Here is a 16,872-nt window from a genome sequence, read left to right on the forward strand (position 1 = left end):
GATGGTCAGAGCAGACGCTGGGGTAGCACTTGCCACACACCAGGCACTGTTGTAAGCATTGACTCCTTTGGTTCTCACAATGCACCCATGAAGTAGGTATTATTACGATCCCCCTTTTACAGATGAGGACACGGAGGCCAGGAGAGGTGACCCACGCTGCTCTAGGCTGCATGGACAGTAGCAAGTGTGGGGCTCACGTTTGCTGCAGAAGGTAGCCCCAGTCTGCTGTGTCACAGGCCTCTGCACCTGATCGTAAGGTGTCAGGGTGACATCTCTTCCTCACTCCCTCTGGGCATCTGCCCATCATTCCCATGTGGCTCGCTCTTGGGGTGAGGGTTCTCATCATGGGAGGTCTGGGTAGCAAGGCCGGTCTCCTGGGCAGCACTCAAGAGCATAGATGCTCTTGCTCAAAGACAGGCAGAAGTGTTTTCACAACAAGACTAGGACCATCTAATTTCAATGTCATTAAATTAATAAAACTCTAGGGGCTGGCCAGCGACAATCTAATTAAACGTTACAGAATGCAGCCCAATTATGTAACACAGTGGGCTGACTTTCAGATAGATTGGTTTTTGATATACATCAGCTGGTTAATCACTTGTCTGCCATATCAGGTAAGCTGGGATTAAACACTCCATCTCACGAAATCTTAAGTATTTTCTAGCTTCATGTCAGGGTCTTCTTTTGTGGGCAGAGGTCTGCTTCAAAGATTATTGATGAAGTTTTGATTGCTACCTGCCCAGATATGACCTAGCCAGGCTGGAGGTGGAGGTGTTTGCTTTCCCGGGATACATTAGGTCTGCCTAACAAATATTTATCAAGAGCTTACCATGAGATCATACCACTTCTTTGGCGATCAATTTGGCAATATTTAAACAGAGAAGGTGCACACTTCATGACCCCAAATTGCACTTCTAGGTATGTTATGTCCCCTGGAAAAACTCTCATGCAGGTGCACGATGAGATGCATGGAATAACATTTGCTGTAGCCCTCCTTGTCATGGAGAGGTGCTGGGAATAGCTCAAGCATCCTTGGGCAGCAGAATGGGTACCTTCATTTTGGCATTTTTATATGATGGATTTTTTTTCAGGAGTTAAAATGAGTGAATAAGAGTTTAACATATTAATATGGATAAACCACAGTAAATGTTGAATGAAAAATACAAGACATAAAATTACATTGTTAGTATTATGCCATATGTAGAGTTTAATTTACTATTCAGAGATATGTACTTTCATACACGGTAAAAACCTCAGTGCATTGGTGGAGCTAATGAAATACCAAAGCCATGACAATACATATCTTTGAGGAAGGATAAAATGAAAGAATCAGGGAGATACATATGGGAGATTTGAATTGTAACTACACTGATTTATTTCTTTAATAAGAATGGGTGATGATGCAAAATATTGTTTTAATGATTTTAAAACATGACTGATGTTTTAAGCACCGGATTGTGTGTTTATTAGGTTGCCCTATTTTTTTTGATGACTGAAATAGTTCATAATACAGAAAGAATTTCCTGCAGGCTAAGCATTAGGGCACTCGGCACAGTAAGATGAATGCCTGCAAGCAAGATACAGGAAGCAAGGAAGGAAAAAAGGCTTCACAGAAGTAGGATGTCCTCGTAACTGGTACCACCAGCCGCAACGCAAAGCCAAGTCTGAACATGAATCTTGCCTTTGATACGGGCAGACTTTATACGATAACCTTTCTCTTGAGCAAAATTTACTCCAAAAATAACTCACTTTCCTGAATTTTTCTCTTTGTAGATGTGACATTCGTATGAACTAGCATTTCAAAGTAGGGTGTGTGGAACTTGGGGCAAGTGCAAACCATGGCAGACTCGGAGAGACATCCTTATTAGGAGGTGCTTGGTTGCAAACCTTTTGATTTCATTACTAATTTAAAGTTACTTTGGCTGGCTACATTATCGGAAGGAAAAAAGAAAGAAAAAGCACAGGTGGCTCTGAGCACCTGCTTGCCTTTTCACGGGTGGGAATCTGGGCTTGACTGTGTGGCCGTCCACAGCAGGTTGCTACAGCGGGTTCAGCAATGGCACCTGGTCCATCGTTCCCCGCTCAGGATTTTTCCCCGAGCTGTTTGGAAATCGCTGGATGCTCCATTTTTCAAATTCGCTTCATGTGTAGATGAATTTGGCAAAAGTCAGAGAAACAGCGAGTAGCCAAACAAACGGGAATAATTTAAGCTGCAGATCATAAGCTCCCGGTGGGCAAGGACAAAACCTTCATCTGTTCTCCAAAATGTTCCACGCAGCTCAGTGGGCATTCTCTGATGATTACCACGGCTCGATTGACACGTTTAGCTCCTGTGGGGACAGCGTCGCTCATGATGAAGAGAATCAATCAAACTTACTTTCCTCAAGTTTGCTGGTCCTATCTAGAATGCTTAGACACATGTCCAAAACAGCACTCTCATTGCAATAACAATTGTATTGTTATTATTGATTATTAGAAATCTGTTATCCGAAGCAATGGAGGCCATACCTTTGTGACGAGGTGACTACACATGGAGGTCCAAAACGATGTTACAAAGCCTTATTTGTTCATTTTAAAAATAAGTATTTTATTTAATGAGGTATGTAGCAAACACCTCTGCTCCTCTCCCATCACACCTCCTCAGCTTACTTTTTTTTTTTTTTTTTTTTGGGATGGAGTCTCACTCTGTTGCCGAGGCTGGAGTGCAGTGGTACAATCTCAGCTCACTGCAGCCTCCACCTCCTGGTTCAAGTGATTCTCCTACCTCAGTCTCCTGAGTAGCTGGGATTATAGGCGACTGCCACCACGCCTGGCTAATTTTTTTTTATTTTTAATAGAGACGGGGTTTTGCCATGTTGGCCAGGCTTGTCTCGAACTCCTGACCTCAGGTAATCCACCTGCTTCGGCCTCCCAAAGTGCTGGGATTACAGGCGTGAGCCACCGCGCCCGGCCACATGTGATTTTAATTAAGGCATGTGAGTAGCACACAGCCCCACATGCATTCAGCTGCAGGAATCTTACCCCACCTCTAACATGTGCTACAGCTTTCCTTTCTGCTCCAGCCTCTGCTCCAATGTTACTGGAGCACATTAGCCCCACACTAGTACAGACAGGAAGTCCGAGGGAATCTAATTCTTTGATGGTTAATTTTAATGTACCCACTTGACTGGGCTACAGGATGCCCAGATACCTGGCAAAATGTTATTTCTGGGTGTGTCTGGTGTTTCCAGAAAAGACTAGTATTTAGATCAGTTCACTGAGTAAAGAAGACCCCCTCACTCATGTGGGTGGACGTCATCTAGTCCATTGAGGACCCAAATAGAACAAAAAGGTGGCAGAAGAGAGAGTTCTCCCTCTGTGTGCTTGAGCTGGACCGTCCCTCTTCGGTTCTTGGAGGTCAGTGCTCTTGGTTCTCCGGCCTTTGGGCTTGGACTGGAACTGCACCACCGACTTTCATGGTTCTCTAACTCACAGACAGCAGATTGTGGGACTTCTTGGCCAGGATAACGGCATGAGCCAATTCCTAGAAATCTCTATCTCTAGCCTATTGGTTCTGTTTCTCTGGAGAACCCTAATACAACTTCCTAGGTGAATTCTTAATCAATGGAGAAAAAAAGACAGCAGACAAATGTTCCAGCCTCCCAACCTTCAGATAAACGACTCTGGGGGGTTAAGGCGGGGGCTTCTGTACTTAATTATGTTTATTTCTTTAACTTAATTAGTTGCAGTTGATTCTGACACTGTGGCTTGATGTTCTCTATCTGCTTTGGAAAATTTTCAGAAAATTGTGTCTTTCTTTTGCTCTCGTTCTCTTCTGGGATTCAAGCAATACCCTTTGTCCCTTTATGCCTCATTCTGAGTAGTATTTTTTCTTGACCTACCTTTCAGCTCATGAATTCTCTTTCCATATGGATCTAAGCGCTGTTACACTTACCCAGTGAGTTCTCTTTTTTTTTTTTAGACGGAGTCTCGCTCTGTCACCAGGCTGGAGTGCAGTGGCGCAATCTTGGCTCACTGCAACATCTGACTCCCTGGTTCAAGCTATTCTCCTGCCTCAGCCTCCCAAGTAGCTGGGACTACAGGCATGCACCACCATGCCCAGCTAATTTTTTGTATTTTTAATAAAGATGGGGTTTCACCATGTTGGCCAGGATGGTCTTGATCTCGACCTCATGATCCACCCACCTCAGCCTCCCAAAGTGCTGGGATTACAGGCGTGAGCCACCACGCCTGGCCGTGAGTTCTTAATTTTGGTTATTGTATCTTGTTCTAGAATTTCCATTTGGTTCTTTCTTTATAGTTTCCAGTTCCTTAACCCTTAAAAAAAAGTTTATTAAGTATGTAAATCATATCTGATAACACCATCTAAATCCCTCTCTGTTTCCATTGTCCATTGTTTTACATTTTTTTCTTCTATGTGCTCTATTGTTTTTGATTGAGTGCTAGACATTGTATATGAAAAAACTTTACGTCTAATTAAATGCATAAGATGTTATTTCCTTTCTTCAAAGAGAATGCACATTGCTTTCGGCAGTGGCCAGGAGCAGTAGAATTCCTGCAACAACGTAGTCCATTTATGGAACTCATAGGATTTTAAACTGAACTTGGGCTCCTGTGAATGCTGACGTCTTTCTGGCTTATCTTTATTTCCAGGGTTTAGTCTTTTAGGGTTCTTCCTGTTGGCAGACCTAGACTCTGATATTTGCTCTCCTTCCCTAATAAGGTTGCCAAAAGCTTCATTCAGCTTGTAAGCTTCTCAGTCCCCCTTTTGAGAATCAGAGGAACTCCTTGGAGGAAAATGTACTCAAATGTCAGGTTTATAAGTATGGATTTTACATTCTTCTGGATTGTATCTTCATTGCCTTGTTATTCTCCAGTGATTTCAAACACATTAAATATATTTTATTCTCTGTATTCAGTTGTCTGGGTGAGAGACTTGGCAAACATCACCTAATTGTATGAGTTTGCTAAGGCTGCCATAACAAAAACCCATCAGTTAGGCAGCTTAAACAACAGACATTTATTTGATCACAGCTCTGGAGGCTGGAAGTCCAAGATGAAGGTGTTGACAGTTTTGACTTCTTCTGAGGCCCCTCTCTGTGGCCTGTACAGGTCACCTTCTCACTGTTCTCACAGCACCATCTTTTTGCATGTGCTCTGGTGTCTCTGAATGTCCACATTTGACACTAGTGAAACTGGATTAGGGCCCACACCATCAGCCTTATTTTAACTTAATTACCTCTTTAAAGACCCTATCTCTAAATACACTCACATTTGGAGATAGTGGGGGTTACATCTTCAACATATAAATGTTGAGAAGACACAATTTAGCCTACAATACTAGCCTACCATTAATGGGGAGAAGTCCCTTACTTGAAATGCAAAGGAGGTATTGTGTCACCCTCATTGATTTAATTCCATTTTCACAAAATGACTTCTGTGTGTGTGTTTGTGTGTGTGTGTATAGTGCAAGAAGAGAAAAGTATTGCAATTCCTGTGACTATAACTTCTCAGGGTTTCTGTACTCATAAACATTCCTTCTATGTAAGCACATTTTAGTCAAATTTTTGGCAAGATTGACAAATTTGCATAGAGAAAATGAATTCCATCAAGGCAATTTAATTCATTTCTAAACTTTGTGTACCATTTTAGAAAACATGTTTTTATGAAATTATTCTATTTGATTTTTTCCATTTAAATATTTGTCAAAGGTTGAATTCATTGATTCACTTTTTGCCCATATCGAGTTTTACTGATTAGAGCTTCTGCATCATGGATGCTCTGTGCAACCATAATTTTTGAAGAGGCAGCCCTATTTTCCTTCAGGTAATCTGGGAAGCTTTAAAATTGTTTTGAAATTTGATTCTTCTGCTTGTTTTTAGCCAACAGCAAACTTTACCATGTTCAATTTTTATTATTGTCAGTTTTCTTTTTATTTCCTTCAACGATTTAATAAAAGCCTTTGAATAACTAAAGGGAAGACAGAGAGTTTTTATTAACTTCTTAAATAATCCAGGAAAAGTATTGAACAATTTTATGAGACAGAGTACTGAGAAAGAAAGAAAAATACAGAGAAAATGGGAAAAGAGATGGAGGAAGACTGAGGAAGAGAGAGAAAAGGGAGTGAGGTGACAATATTGAGTGTAAACTGTTAGCTAAAAGGCCGTCCTTCAACTGAAACCAGTTCCAAATAACCTTTCTGTATGTCATGAACATATGCATTTAAATAGCTTTGTGGTCGTCAGTAAAGAGACCCTCCACCAATCTTAACTAACTTTGAGATCCTGCTAATCTCTCTGTAGTAGCAGCAGTTTCAGATGACATGCTATGATGGTTTTTTTTTTTACTGGAAAAATCAGATATACTTCATTCTTACTTTTTCAATCTTGAATTAGCTACACTGAAATGTGTAGAAATGGGGGTATCTCCATGTTTCCCAAGATCCCCCCCTCTCTGGATGCAAATTCACCAGCTCCTAGACTCACACTTTCGCCTACAGACTTGAGTCCCTTCAAAGGATGCTACAGGCATGTCTGGATTGCGTAGCATGGGCCCAAACCCAGTTCTGCCAGCCTTCTGGACAGTTGCTTTTTGTCATCTGTTGCTTCTCTGCTGTGTTTAGCTGGCTCTATTCTTCACAGGACTCCTCCTTCCCACCAGGCATATCTCCCTCGCTCGGGACATCCATTTGCCAACAGGTCTGTGGACAACTGGGTATTTGCAAGTCCACAGCCACCAGGAGACCAGGGATGCCCCAAATTCCATGATGAAGAGGGGGCTCCAACTTCCCTGTGTTTGTAAGTTATACATGGTTAGTAAGTATCAAAGCAGCAAGATAGCTAACATTTATTGGGTTTAACATATACATATTTTATACATATTGTCACATTTAATGCTCATTTGAAAAACCAGTTGACATCCACTGGGCCCCTCCTCACTGACAACTGAATGCTTGGTTCCTGGCACAGCTGCTTGTCTGGAGACAAGTGCCCCTGAAGACTGCAGTCCTTCTTGCATCTGGGCTTCTGGGCACCTGCCCACCAACGTGCTAGTGCATTTCCCAGCTAGGGTCGCAGCTTCAACTGAAGCTCTGATGCCCACTCCAGTGAAAGCTGTGAGACTGAAGAAAAGCTAACAGCTCACTTCATATTAAACCCTTCACTTTGGAACACAGAACGCTCATGGATGGGAGGTTCTCTGTTATAGACACAAAAGGTGCCCCAGGGTTGCTCACATGAGTGCTGAACAGCGTCCCTAAGTCAGAGATGCCCATCCAGGAACAGTGGGGATGCCCTGGTGCTATTTGATTCCATGGCACCTCTTTTCTTTTTTCCTGAGAGTTTTGTCTATTTTTAAAATTAAAATTAAAATGATTTGTGTCAAGATTGCTGTAACTTTTGTGTCCCCTGCGAGATTTCAGATACTATGATCCATTGCAAAACTCAGGAGATTAAGATCTGATTCAAAGTGTGAATGACAAAAAAGAAAATTTGAGATGTCAAAAATAATCCTTATGGCTTATTTAGATGTAATTAAATTGCTAAACCAATATATTTCAAGCTTTACACTGGTTGCCAAACCCTATCATGATGAATGTTGGCATCCTTGGTGAATTTTTCTTTTCACAGCATTTTTTTTTTTAATTTAAGGAAAAGAAAATCACTGCAGAATATAGCACAGTTACATTATGGCTGATTGGAAGGAACTAAAAGGCTATGTGGAGACTTTGGGGTCTACACCGCTCTGCACCTGTGCTTTGAGGATAGGTTCGATTTTCAATGGTCAATGTTAATGGCCCCTTTATCACATTTTACCTGAAGAATAAATTTAAAAAAATTAGATTTGATTTGACTAGTTCAGAACACACAAGGCGTGATAGAGTTTGATGTCTGTGAGGGCTTTTTCTCTAATCCCTCAAGCGATTTGGGATATGACCAGGGACCTCCAAATCTTCTATATTTTGCGGGGGAGGTAGAATAACTATCTCAAGACACTTGGTTCTTTAGAAGTTCCCCATTTTAGAAGCCCTTCTCATCACTTACATTCTCTTTATCTATCCCCCGGCATCTTCGTGTGTGTGTCTGTTATACATGACACTTTCTGTGTCTATCCATTACTGCATTAAGTACACTGTTGCTATATTATCCACTGTCATGCTTCTCTCTCCCAGCACATTGTCTTTGTGAGCAGGGGCTGTTTTTATTAATTTTATGATTCTAGTATCTAACCAGAGATTGACACGTAGCATGCAGTCAGTCTGTGTTGAATACGTGATTCAAAAAATGCCTGCTGAACAAGTATATGAATCTATCTTTTTCTAAGGAAAAATATTTGAATTTACTCACAAAAGATATCCTGTTCTTAATACTTGGACCTCTTCCACAATGTATGTGCATTCATTCAGCAAATGTTTATCAAACACTTACTAAGCACCAGACAAAATGCTAGAAGCTGGCACCAAGGCGATGGAGAGGTCTTTGGTGCTGACTCTGGCAAGAGCAGTTTGCATCTTGTGGTCAAGACAATAGCCACGACACACAAATTGTCTGCATGGACATGTGAGCACACGGTGAGTAAATGGAGACAGTGAGTTTGCAAGATGCTCGGAATGCATTTGGATAAGAGCAGAAGAAGGGAGCTTGGGTAGTGGCTATAGAAAGCATGAAGTCAGAAGGGGTTTTTATTTATTGTGAAGTGGGAGAAATTAGAACTTATTTAAACTGTGTTGGAAATGAGGAAACAGTGCACATACTATTTCTATGTTTCCTATGCAACAGGAAACTTGATAAAATGCAGAGATTTAGGGTAGAGTGAGGCATGGATTTAAAGATGTGTGGGTAATGTTGATCTTTCTTTTTTTTTTTCTGAGACAGGATCTCACTCTGTTGCCCAGGCTGGAGTGCAGTGGAACAATCATAGCTCACTGCAAACTCTGCCTCTTGGGTTCAGGTGATCCTTCCGCTCAGCCTCCTGAGTAGTTGGGACGACAGATACACCCACCACATCCAACTATTTTTTTTTTTTTTTTTGTATTTTTTTGTAGAGATGGGGTTTTGCCATGTTGCCTGGGCTGGTCCTGAACTCCTGGACTCATGCAATACACTCACCTTGGTCTCCCAAAGTGCTGGGATTACAGGCATGAGCCACTGCAACAGGCCCAATATCAATGTCTTAAAAGTATTTCTGTGATAAACAGGATAACAGACTAGAATGATTATGAGTACAAAGTCTGGCTGACAGAGGGCAGGACAGAAGGTCAAAGACTGTCCATACAACGACTGACTTTTTCCTCAGGGAAGTAGAACCTCCGATAAGAATAGGAGTGAAGAGAGCTGAAGCTGGAGACCACTGAATAAATACATTGAAAAGACCAATAAATACACTGAAAAGACAATAGGCCAAGGGAATTTAGAATATTAGCAAGAGTGTCTTAATTGAAAAGCCACATAATCCTGCTTAGATTGGGAAAGTGAGCTCAGATAAAGGGCACTAAAAGAAAGGGATGGGGTGGAAAATGGACTGGCACCTCTGGGAAAAATGAATAGCTGTGTGGTCATCACAAAGCTGGAAGGACAGGTAAGTGTGACCAGAGCATTGCATTTCAGCAAAGGTGAATTTTGATCTGGTGTTTGACTATGAGAATCAGTGGATGAAGTCATGTTCAAGAGCAAGTAAATGTAAATGGGGTGAAGAGAACAAGGAACTGAGGTCAAGCTGTTGGAGGAGTTATCAGCATGGAAATTGAGCTCATTCAACCTTGTGACTGGACTTGTAGTAGCGAATGTGTCTATGAAAGAGAAGTCCAGGCCAACCACTCGTGAAAAGGAGGGACTGAGCAGTAGGGATGCAGTGGTGAGAAGGAGGTGGATTGAGCCACACACCATGTTGCCAGAGGAGCAGAGTGTTCCCAGGAGGGCAGAGAAGCCACGTCTAGATGTGACACTACCGAATAAAGTCGACAACTCCATGTTTTCTTCCTAAAGTAAGTAGGCGGGTGCAGTAGACTGAACTGTGTCTCCCTAATTCATACACTGAAAACTTAACCCCCAGTGGGATGGTATTTGGAGATGGGTCTGCAGGAGGATGGGCTCCTCGTTGGCCTTTGCTAATCCAGCTCTCCCCGACCCTGCTTGTAGTTCTCAGGATAACTGTGGAATGAGCATCTGAGATGAGGAGGAACTGTCTGAAACAGCCTGGGCTCTTTTCTTTCTCCTAGAACAGGGTGTCCTGTGTTGCTTTGGCTCAGTGAGCCCAATTCCCCAGGGTATAAAACCCAGGACAAGAAGATGGATATCTGCTGCCAGGTCCCCCAGCTGCCGTCCAAGTGGGGCACATGCAAGTGTTACTGCATCCACCCTGGGGGGCTCCCCTGAGGCTTGGGGGCACCGCTAGCCATGGATTGTAGGCTGCTATTATTCTTGCTGCCTGTGTGTGAGTGATAAATGTGCTTTGCCTGATGAGCTGCATGAATATTCTGTCCTACCCGACTCATACTCTGGGCAATGGGTTTATGTATAGCCGTCTCCCAGATCTGGTGAGGCATTTAGAGTCTTGCCAGAACTGAGGCTCTGACTGTTAACATCATCTGAAAAGGTGTTTAGAGACCTGCTAGATCTAGAAGCCTTAGCAGAAACTAGAAAGGTGTTTTGAGTCCTCCCCTGGGATTTATACCTGGTGGACAGTGAGTCCCTCCTAGGACTTGAAACCAGTGCATAGTGTATTTCTGCTTCCAGGATCCTTTGGGAGATAGCTAGGTTTACGTGAGGCCATGAGGCTGGGCTTCCATGATGGAATTAGTGCCCTTAAAAGAAGAGACACCAGAGCCGGGTGCTGTGGCTCACGCCTGTAATCCCAGCACTTTGGGAGGCTGAGGGGGGGCGGTGAATCACCTGAGGTCAGGAGTTCGAGACCATCCTGGCCAACATGGTGAAACCCTGCCTCTACTAAAAATACAAAAAATCAGCTGGGTGTGGGGGTGCGCGCCTGTAGTCCCAGCTACTTGGGAGGCTGCAGCAAAATAATCACTTGAACCCAGGAGGTGGAGGTTGCAGTGAGCCGAGATCACGCCACTGCACTCCAGCCTGGTGACGGAGCAAGACTCTGTCTTAAAAAAAAAAAAAAAAGAAGAGACACCAGAGAACTTTAACCAAACGGGTGGGAACCTTGATTGATGTTGGACTTCCAGCCTCCATGGCTTTGAGAAAATAAGTATCCGTTGTTGAAGTCACTCAGTTTATGCCTGTTGCTTAGCCACTCAGGCTATTTTCTATGATGGTTCGATCTGGCTGATACAATGCATGAGCTTTGTATTGCAGCATCTCCAAGACAATTATTTGTGGAATCTTAATTGATAGCTCAGTTGTTTCATAATGCTACAGGGCCTCTGAGAAGGAGTAGGGAACCCTGGATTCTTAGGTTATGTTCATGTTGAGTGCGCCGTGCCCACCAGTTACCTGTCAAGTTACATACTCACTGGTTGCACTAACTCTGTTCTATAAATAGCAAGGCGGAAAGAGGGAGGGAAGAAGAGCAATTAGGAGAGGAAAGGGAAAAAATAATTATCGCGGAGTCAGAATAACTAGCTCCAGTCTCAGGTGCACTGTGATGCACCCTTCCCAGCTGTTATGAAAAATAATACTCACCACCCACCTACATTGCAGGTCGTTGTGAAAGTGTATTAGAAATAATGACTTTGCTCTTCTCTGATAAAGGGGTTGTGTTTGCAGAAAAACGATATTAGCTTAATCATGGTAAAATTGGTTTTTGCTTTTGACAAGGCCAGAATTGTTAAAGGTAGAAAAGTCTGTGTGGAATAAATTATGCAATTAAGTTCCTCTTAACATGACTGAAAAGAACCCAATTTATACCTCCAGAATGGAATAGGCAGACTCTGGAAATAAATCCCTGAGCCACAAGATGCTGTTCTATTTTTGCAAGATGCACAGATAGCTGGAGCTCTGTGGGGCTGCCTGTGAGACACTCATTTGAAGGCTCTCTTCTCACTGTCTGAGGAGGGGGCAGAGAAAAAGCACCAAGCCTTTCAAAATGACTGCTCTCTCCTTTCCCTAGGGCTTTTCCCCTGGAACACCGCTTGTGCTGATTTTTGGGGAAAACTTAAAGCAGCTTAACTGGCATGTCCCGCAGCTGCTCAGGTAAAGCCCTAGGCAGACATGAAGCCAACCATCATTAGCAGTCGGGATCTGAAGAAGGCCTTCTGCAAAAATATCCCTTTCCATCTGCCATGATCTGGGGATGCTTTGAATGAGACCTTCCCTCCAGCAGGTGGCTGGTAAATTGCTCATCTTTACCTGAGAAGACAGCAGTTTGGCTTACGAGTCTTTCTGAATTTCTCTCGCTCCATTGTCCCTGAGGAGCTTTAGGAAGGAACTCCATTCCATAGAGAAGACTGAGTTTTTGCCTTCAAGGAGTGTGCAGTATATCTGAGGAAATCACGTACACATGATTGCAAGTACCCCTCATTTATATTTTGATTGTCTTTAGGTCAAGGACCATGTCATAAAACTCTGGGACCCTGCAGAGCCCGCAGTTTGGCCTGGCAGGGAGCATGTCCTGCAACGCTCTTGGTTATTCGGTCCCCAACACCTTCTATCTTATCTTCCACTGTTTCACTCCAGCCTTAGAGCTGTGCTGGAGCGGATTCTCTTGAAAACACGGATGACCTTTTCAGCAGCACGGAGGGACAGCACCAGGTGCAAACGCAAAGTCTGCTCACTTAAAGCCAGCGCGCTTCGCTGAAGGCGAGTCTCAATTATCTTCCTCCGAATCGCTCAGGTTGGCAAACTAAAGAGGGCTGCAAAGCTTGGGAATTGGTTGGTCCAAGCATAACAATAGAGATTCAGAAAACTCTGAGAAGGGCGGTTCTGAAGCATAACATACTGAGAAGCAATTAAAGTGGAACGAAATGTTGGCGTCTCAACAAGGAGATGCAAAACTAAGTGAACAAATGTCCTGCTGGGGAGATGGGAAGGTGTGGTTCCATGGCACTTAGCTGTGTGTTTGTCATGGAGCCCCTTCCTTCTGCAAGCTCTGATTTGGTATTCCAACATGTGAAGCAGAGACACGGTGAAGAATTGTTTCATTTCTCCTTCCCTCCCTTCCTCTCTCCCTGGCTTCATCTCCCTCTCCTTCCCTTCCTTTCTTCTTTGCATTTTTTCTTTGTTTTGTCTGTCTTTGCTTTTTCTTTCCTTCCCCTTTTTTCCTTCTAGAATAAGGTATTTTATATACTCAGGCTTCAAAAATTACCTTGTTATTCGCCATCCACTGATAACAGGGCTTATGGAAGATGAACATAGGGTTATATCAGCCTCCAGATTCTGCCTGCAGTGTATTCTGTTTGCACTATATCAAGAAAGTTCTGCTTCACATAGGTAAGTACTTACTTACATACGCAATCATATGGTGGGTCCCCTCAGCTTAAGTCAGCACACATCACACACATCCATGTACCCCCCAAGAAGAGCTGCAAACATCCCAAATCAATGTTCTGTCTCAAGAGTTCAGAGTGGAGATAGAGGTAGAAAGAAAACACCTGTAGTTCAAACAAAAATAAATTAATTTGGTGATATGAGAGCAGAAATGCACTTGGCATTCCCCAGTGTGTGAGCACAGGACATAATACACTCCAGCTTGCCACTCAAGTGTGGCTGTGTGTTAGTTTACCTTTAAGAAGTTAAAATATCTTGTAAATATACAAATAAGTGATTGAAGAAATAAATAAATGAAGAGAGGAGACAAGCCTTCCTTCCAAATAACAATTCCAATTTCTTCCAAATAAGAATTCCAAATAATAAATGTGGAAGGAATGAAGGAAATGGGAAAATCACCTTCAGACCTGCATAGTAATGATGTCACGGGCCAGAAACCCTGAAGAATAATAAATTCATGGCAAAGCTTTAAGGAGGAGCTGGGTACTTACATAGCCCCAAGCAACTCCTCCAAATACTTAAACAGTACTGGGATGGTTTCCACAGGGCCCCACACTCCTGCTACGCCTTCCATCAGAGACTGGCGCTCAGTCTCCCCATACTGAGACCTGAGTGTGAACTGAACTGGGTGACTCTGTGGACAGCGACTTCCCAGAATGAAGAAAGGAGAATGGTGACTCAGCAGAGTTAGGGAAGGGGAGGGTGACTCAGCAGAATGAGGAAAGGGGGCAGTGACTTCACAGAGTGAGGGAAGGGGACAGTGACTTCACAGAGGGAAGGGGGCAGTGACTTCACAGAGGGAGGGAAGGGGGCAGTGACTTCACAGAGTGAGGGAAGGGGACAGTGACTTCAAAGAGTGAGGGAAGAGGAGGGTGACTTCACAGAGTGAGGGAAGGGGGCAGTGACTTCACAGAGTGAGGGAAGAGGAGGGTGACTTCACAGAGTGAGGGAAGAGGAGGGTGACTTCAAAGAGTGAGGGAAGGGGAGGGTGACTTCACAGAGTGAGGGAAGGGGGCAGTGACTTCACAGAGTGAGGGAAGGGGAGGGTGACTTCAAAGAGTGAGGGAAGGAGAGGGTGACTTCACAGAGTGAGGGAAGAGGAGGATGACTTCACAGAGTGAGGGAAGGGGGCAGTGACTTCACAGAGTGAGGGAAGAGGAGGGTGACTTCACAGAGTGAGGGAAGAGGAGGGTGACTTCACAGAGTGAGGGAAGGGGGCAGTGACTTCACAGAGTGAGGGAAGAGGAGGGTGACTTCACAGAGTGAGGGAAGGGGGCAGTGACTTCACAGAGTGAGGGAAGAGGAGGGTGACTTCACAGAGTGAGGGAAGGGGGCAGTGACTTCACAGAGTGAGGGAAGGGGAGGGTGACTTCACAGAGTGAGGGAAGGGGGCAGTGACTTCACAGAGTGAGGGAAGGGGACGGTGACTTCACAGAGTGAGGGAAGGGGGCAGTGACTTCACAGAGTGAGGGAAGAGGAGGGTGACTTCACAGAGTGAGGGAAGGGGGCAGTGACTTCACAGAGTGAGAGAAGAGGAGGGTGACTTCACAGAGTGAGGGAAGGGGGCAGTGACTTCACAGAGTGAGGGAAGAGGAGGGTGACTTCACAGAGTGAGGGAAGGGGGCAGTGACTTCACAGAGTGAGGGAAGAGGAGGGTGACTTCACAGAGTGAGGGAAGGGGGCAGTGACTTCACAGAGTGAGGGAAGAGGAGGGTGACTTCACAGAGTGAGGGAAGGGGGCAGTGACTTCACAGAGTGAGGGAAGGGGACGGTGACTTCACAGAGTGAGGGAAGGGGGCAGTGACTTCACAGAGTGAGGGAAGGGGACGGTGACTTCACAGAGTGAGGGAAGGGGGCAGTGACTTCACAGAGTGAGGGAAGAGGAGGGTGACTTCACAGAGTGAGGGAAGGGGGCAGTGACTTCACAGAGTGAGAGAAGAGGAGGGTGACTTCACAGAGTGAGGGAAGGGGGCAGTGACTTCACAGAGTGAGGGAAGGGGAGGGTGACTTCACAGAGTGAGGGAAGGGGGCAGTGACTTCACAGAGTGAGGGAAGAGGAGGGTGACTTCACAGAGTGAGGGAAGGGGGCAGTGACTTCACAGAGTGAGGGAAGAGGAGGGTGACTTCACAGAGTGAGGGAAGGGGGCAGTGACTTCACAGAGTGAGGGAAGAGGAGGGTGACTTCACAGAGTGAGGGAAGGGGGCAGTGACTTCACAGAGTGAGGGAAGGGGAGGGTGACTTCACAGAGTGAGGGAAGGGGGCAGTGACTTCACAGAGTGAGGGAAGAGGAGGGTGACTTCACAGAGTGAGGGAAGGGGGCAGTGACTTCACAGAGTGAGGGAAGGGGACGGTGACTTCACAGAGTGAGGGAAGGGGGCAGTGACTTCACAGAGTGAGGGAAGGGGAGGGTGACTTCACAGAGTGAGGGAAGGGGGCAGTGACTTCACAGAGTGAGGGAAGAGGAGGGTGACTTCACAGAGTGAGGGAAGGGGGCAGTGACTTCACAGAGTGAGGGAAGGGGACGGTGACTTCACAGAGTTGACTTCACAGAGTGAGGGAAGGGGGCAGTGACTTCACAGAGTGAGGGAAGAGGAGGGTGACTTCAAAGAGTGAGGGAAGGGGAGGGTGACTTCACAGAGTGAGGGAAGAGGAGGGTGACTTCACAGAGTGAGGGAAGGGGGCAGTGACTTCACAGAGTGAGGGAAGAGGAGGGTGACTTCACAGAGTGAGGGAAGGGGAGGGTGACTTCACAGAGTGAGGGAAGAGGAGGGTGACTTCACAGAGTCAGGGAAGAGGAGGGTGACTTCACAGAGTCAGGGAAGAGGAGGGTGACTTCACAGAGTGAGGGAAGGGGGCAGTGACTTCACAGAGTCAGGGAAGAGGAGGGTGACTTCACAGAGTGAGGGAAGGGGAGGGTGACTTCACAGAGTGAGGGAAGGGGGCAGTGACTTCACAGAGTGAGGGAAGGGGACGGTGACTTCACAGAGTTGACTTCACAGAGTGAGGGAAGGGGGCAGTGACTTCACAGAGTGAGGGAAGGGGGCAGTGACTTCACAGAGTGAGGGAAGAGGAGGGTGACTTCACAGAGTGAGGGAAGGGGGCAGTGACTTCACAGAGTGAGGGAAGGGGACGGTGACTTCACAGAGTTGACTTCACAGAGTGAGGGAAGGGGGCAGTGACTTCACAGAGTGAGGGAAGAGGAGGGTGACTTCAAAGAGTGAGGGAAGGGGAGGGTGACTTCACAGAGTGAGGGAAGGGGGCAGTGACTTCACAGAGTCAGGGAAGAGGAGGGTGACTTCACAGAGTGAGGGAAGGGGGCAGTGACTTCACAGAGTGAGGGAAGAGGAGGGTGACTTCACAGAGTGAGGGAAGGGGAGGGTGACTTCACAGAGTGAGGGAAGGGGGCAGTGACTTCACAGAGTCAGG

Source organism: Pan troglodytes, chromosome 8 (genome assembly GCF_028858775.2).
Source record: "Pan troglodytes isolate AG18354 chromosome 8, NHGRI_mPanTro3-v2.0_pri, whole genome shotgun sequence".
Lineage (NCBI taxonomy): Eukaryota > Metazoa > Chordata > Mammalia > Primates > Hominidae > Pan > Pan troglodytes.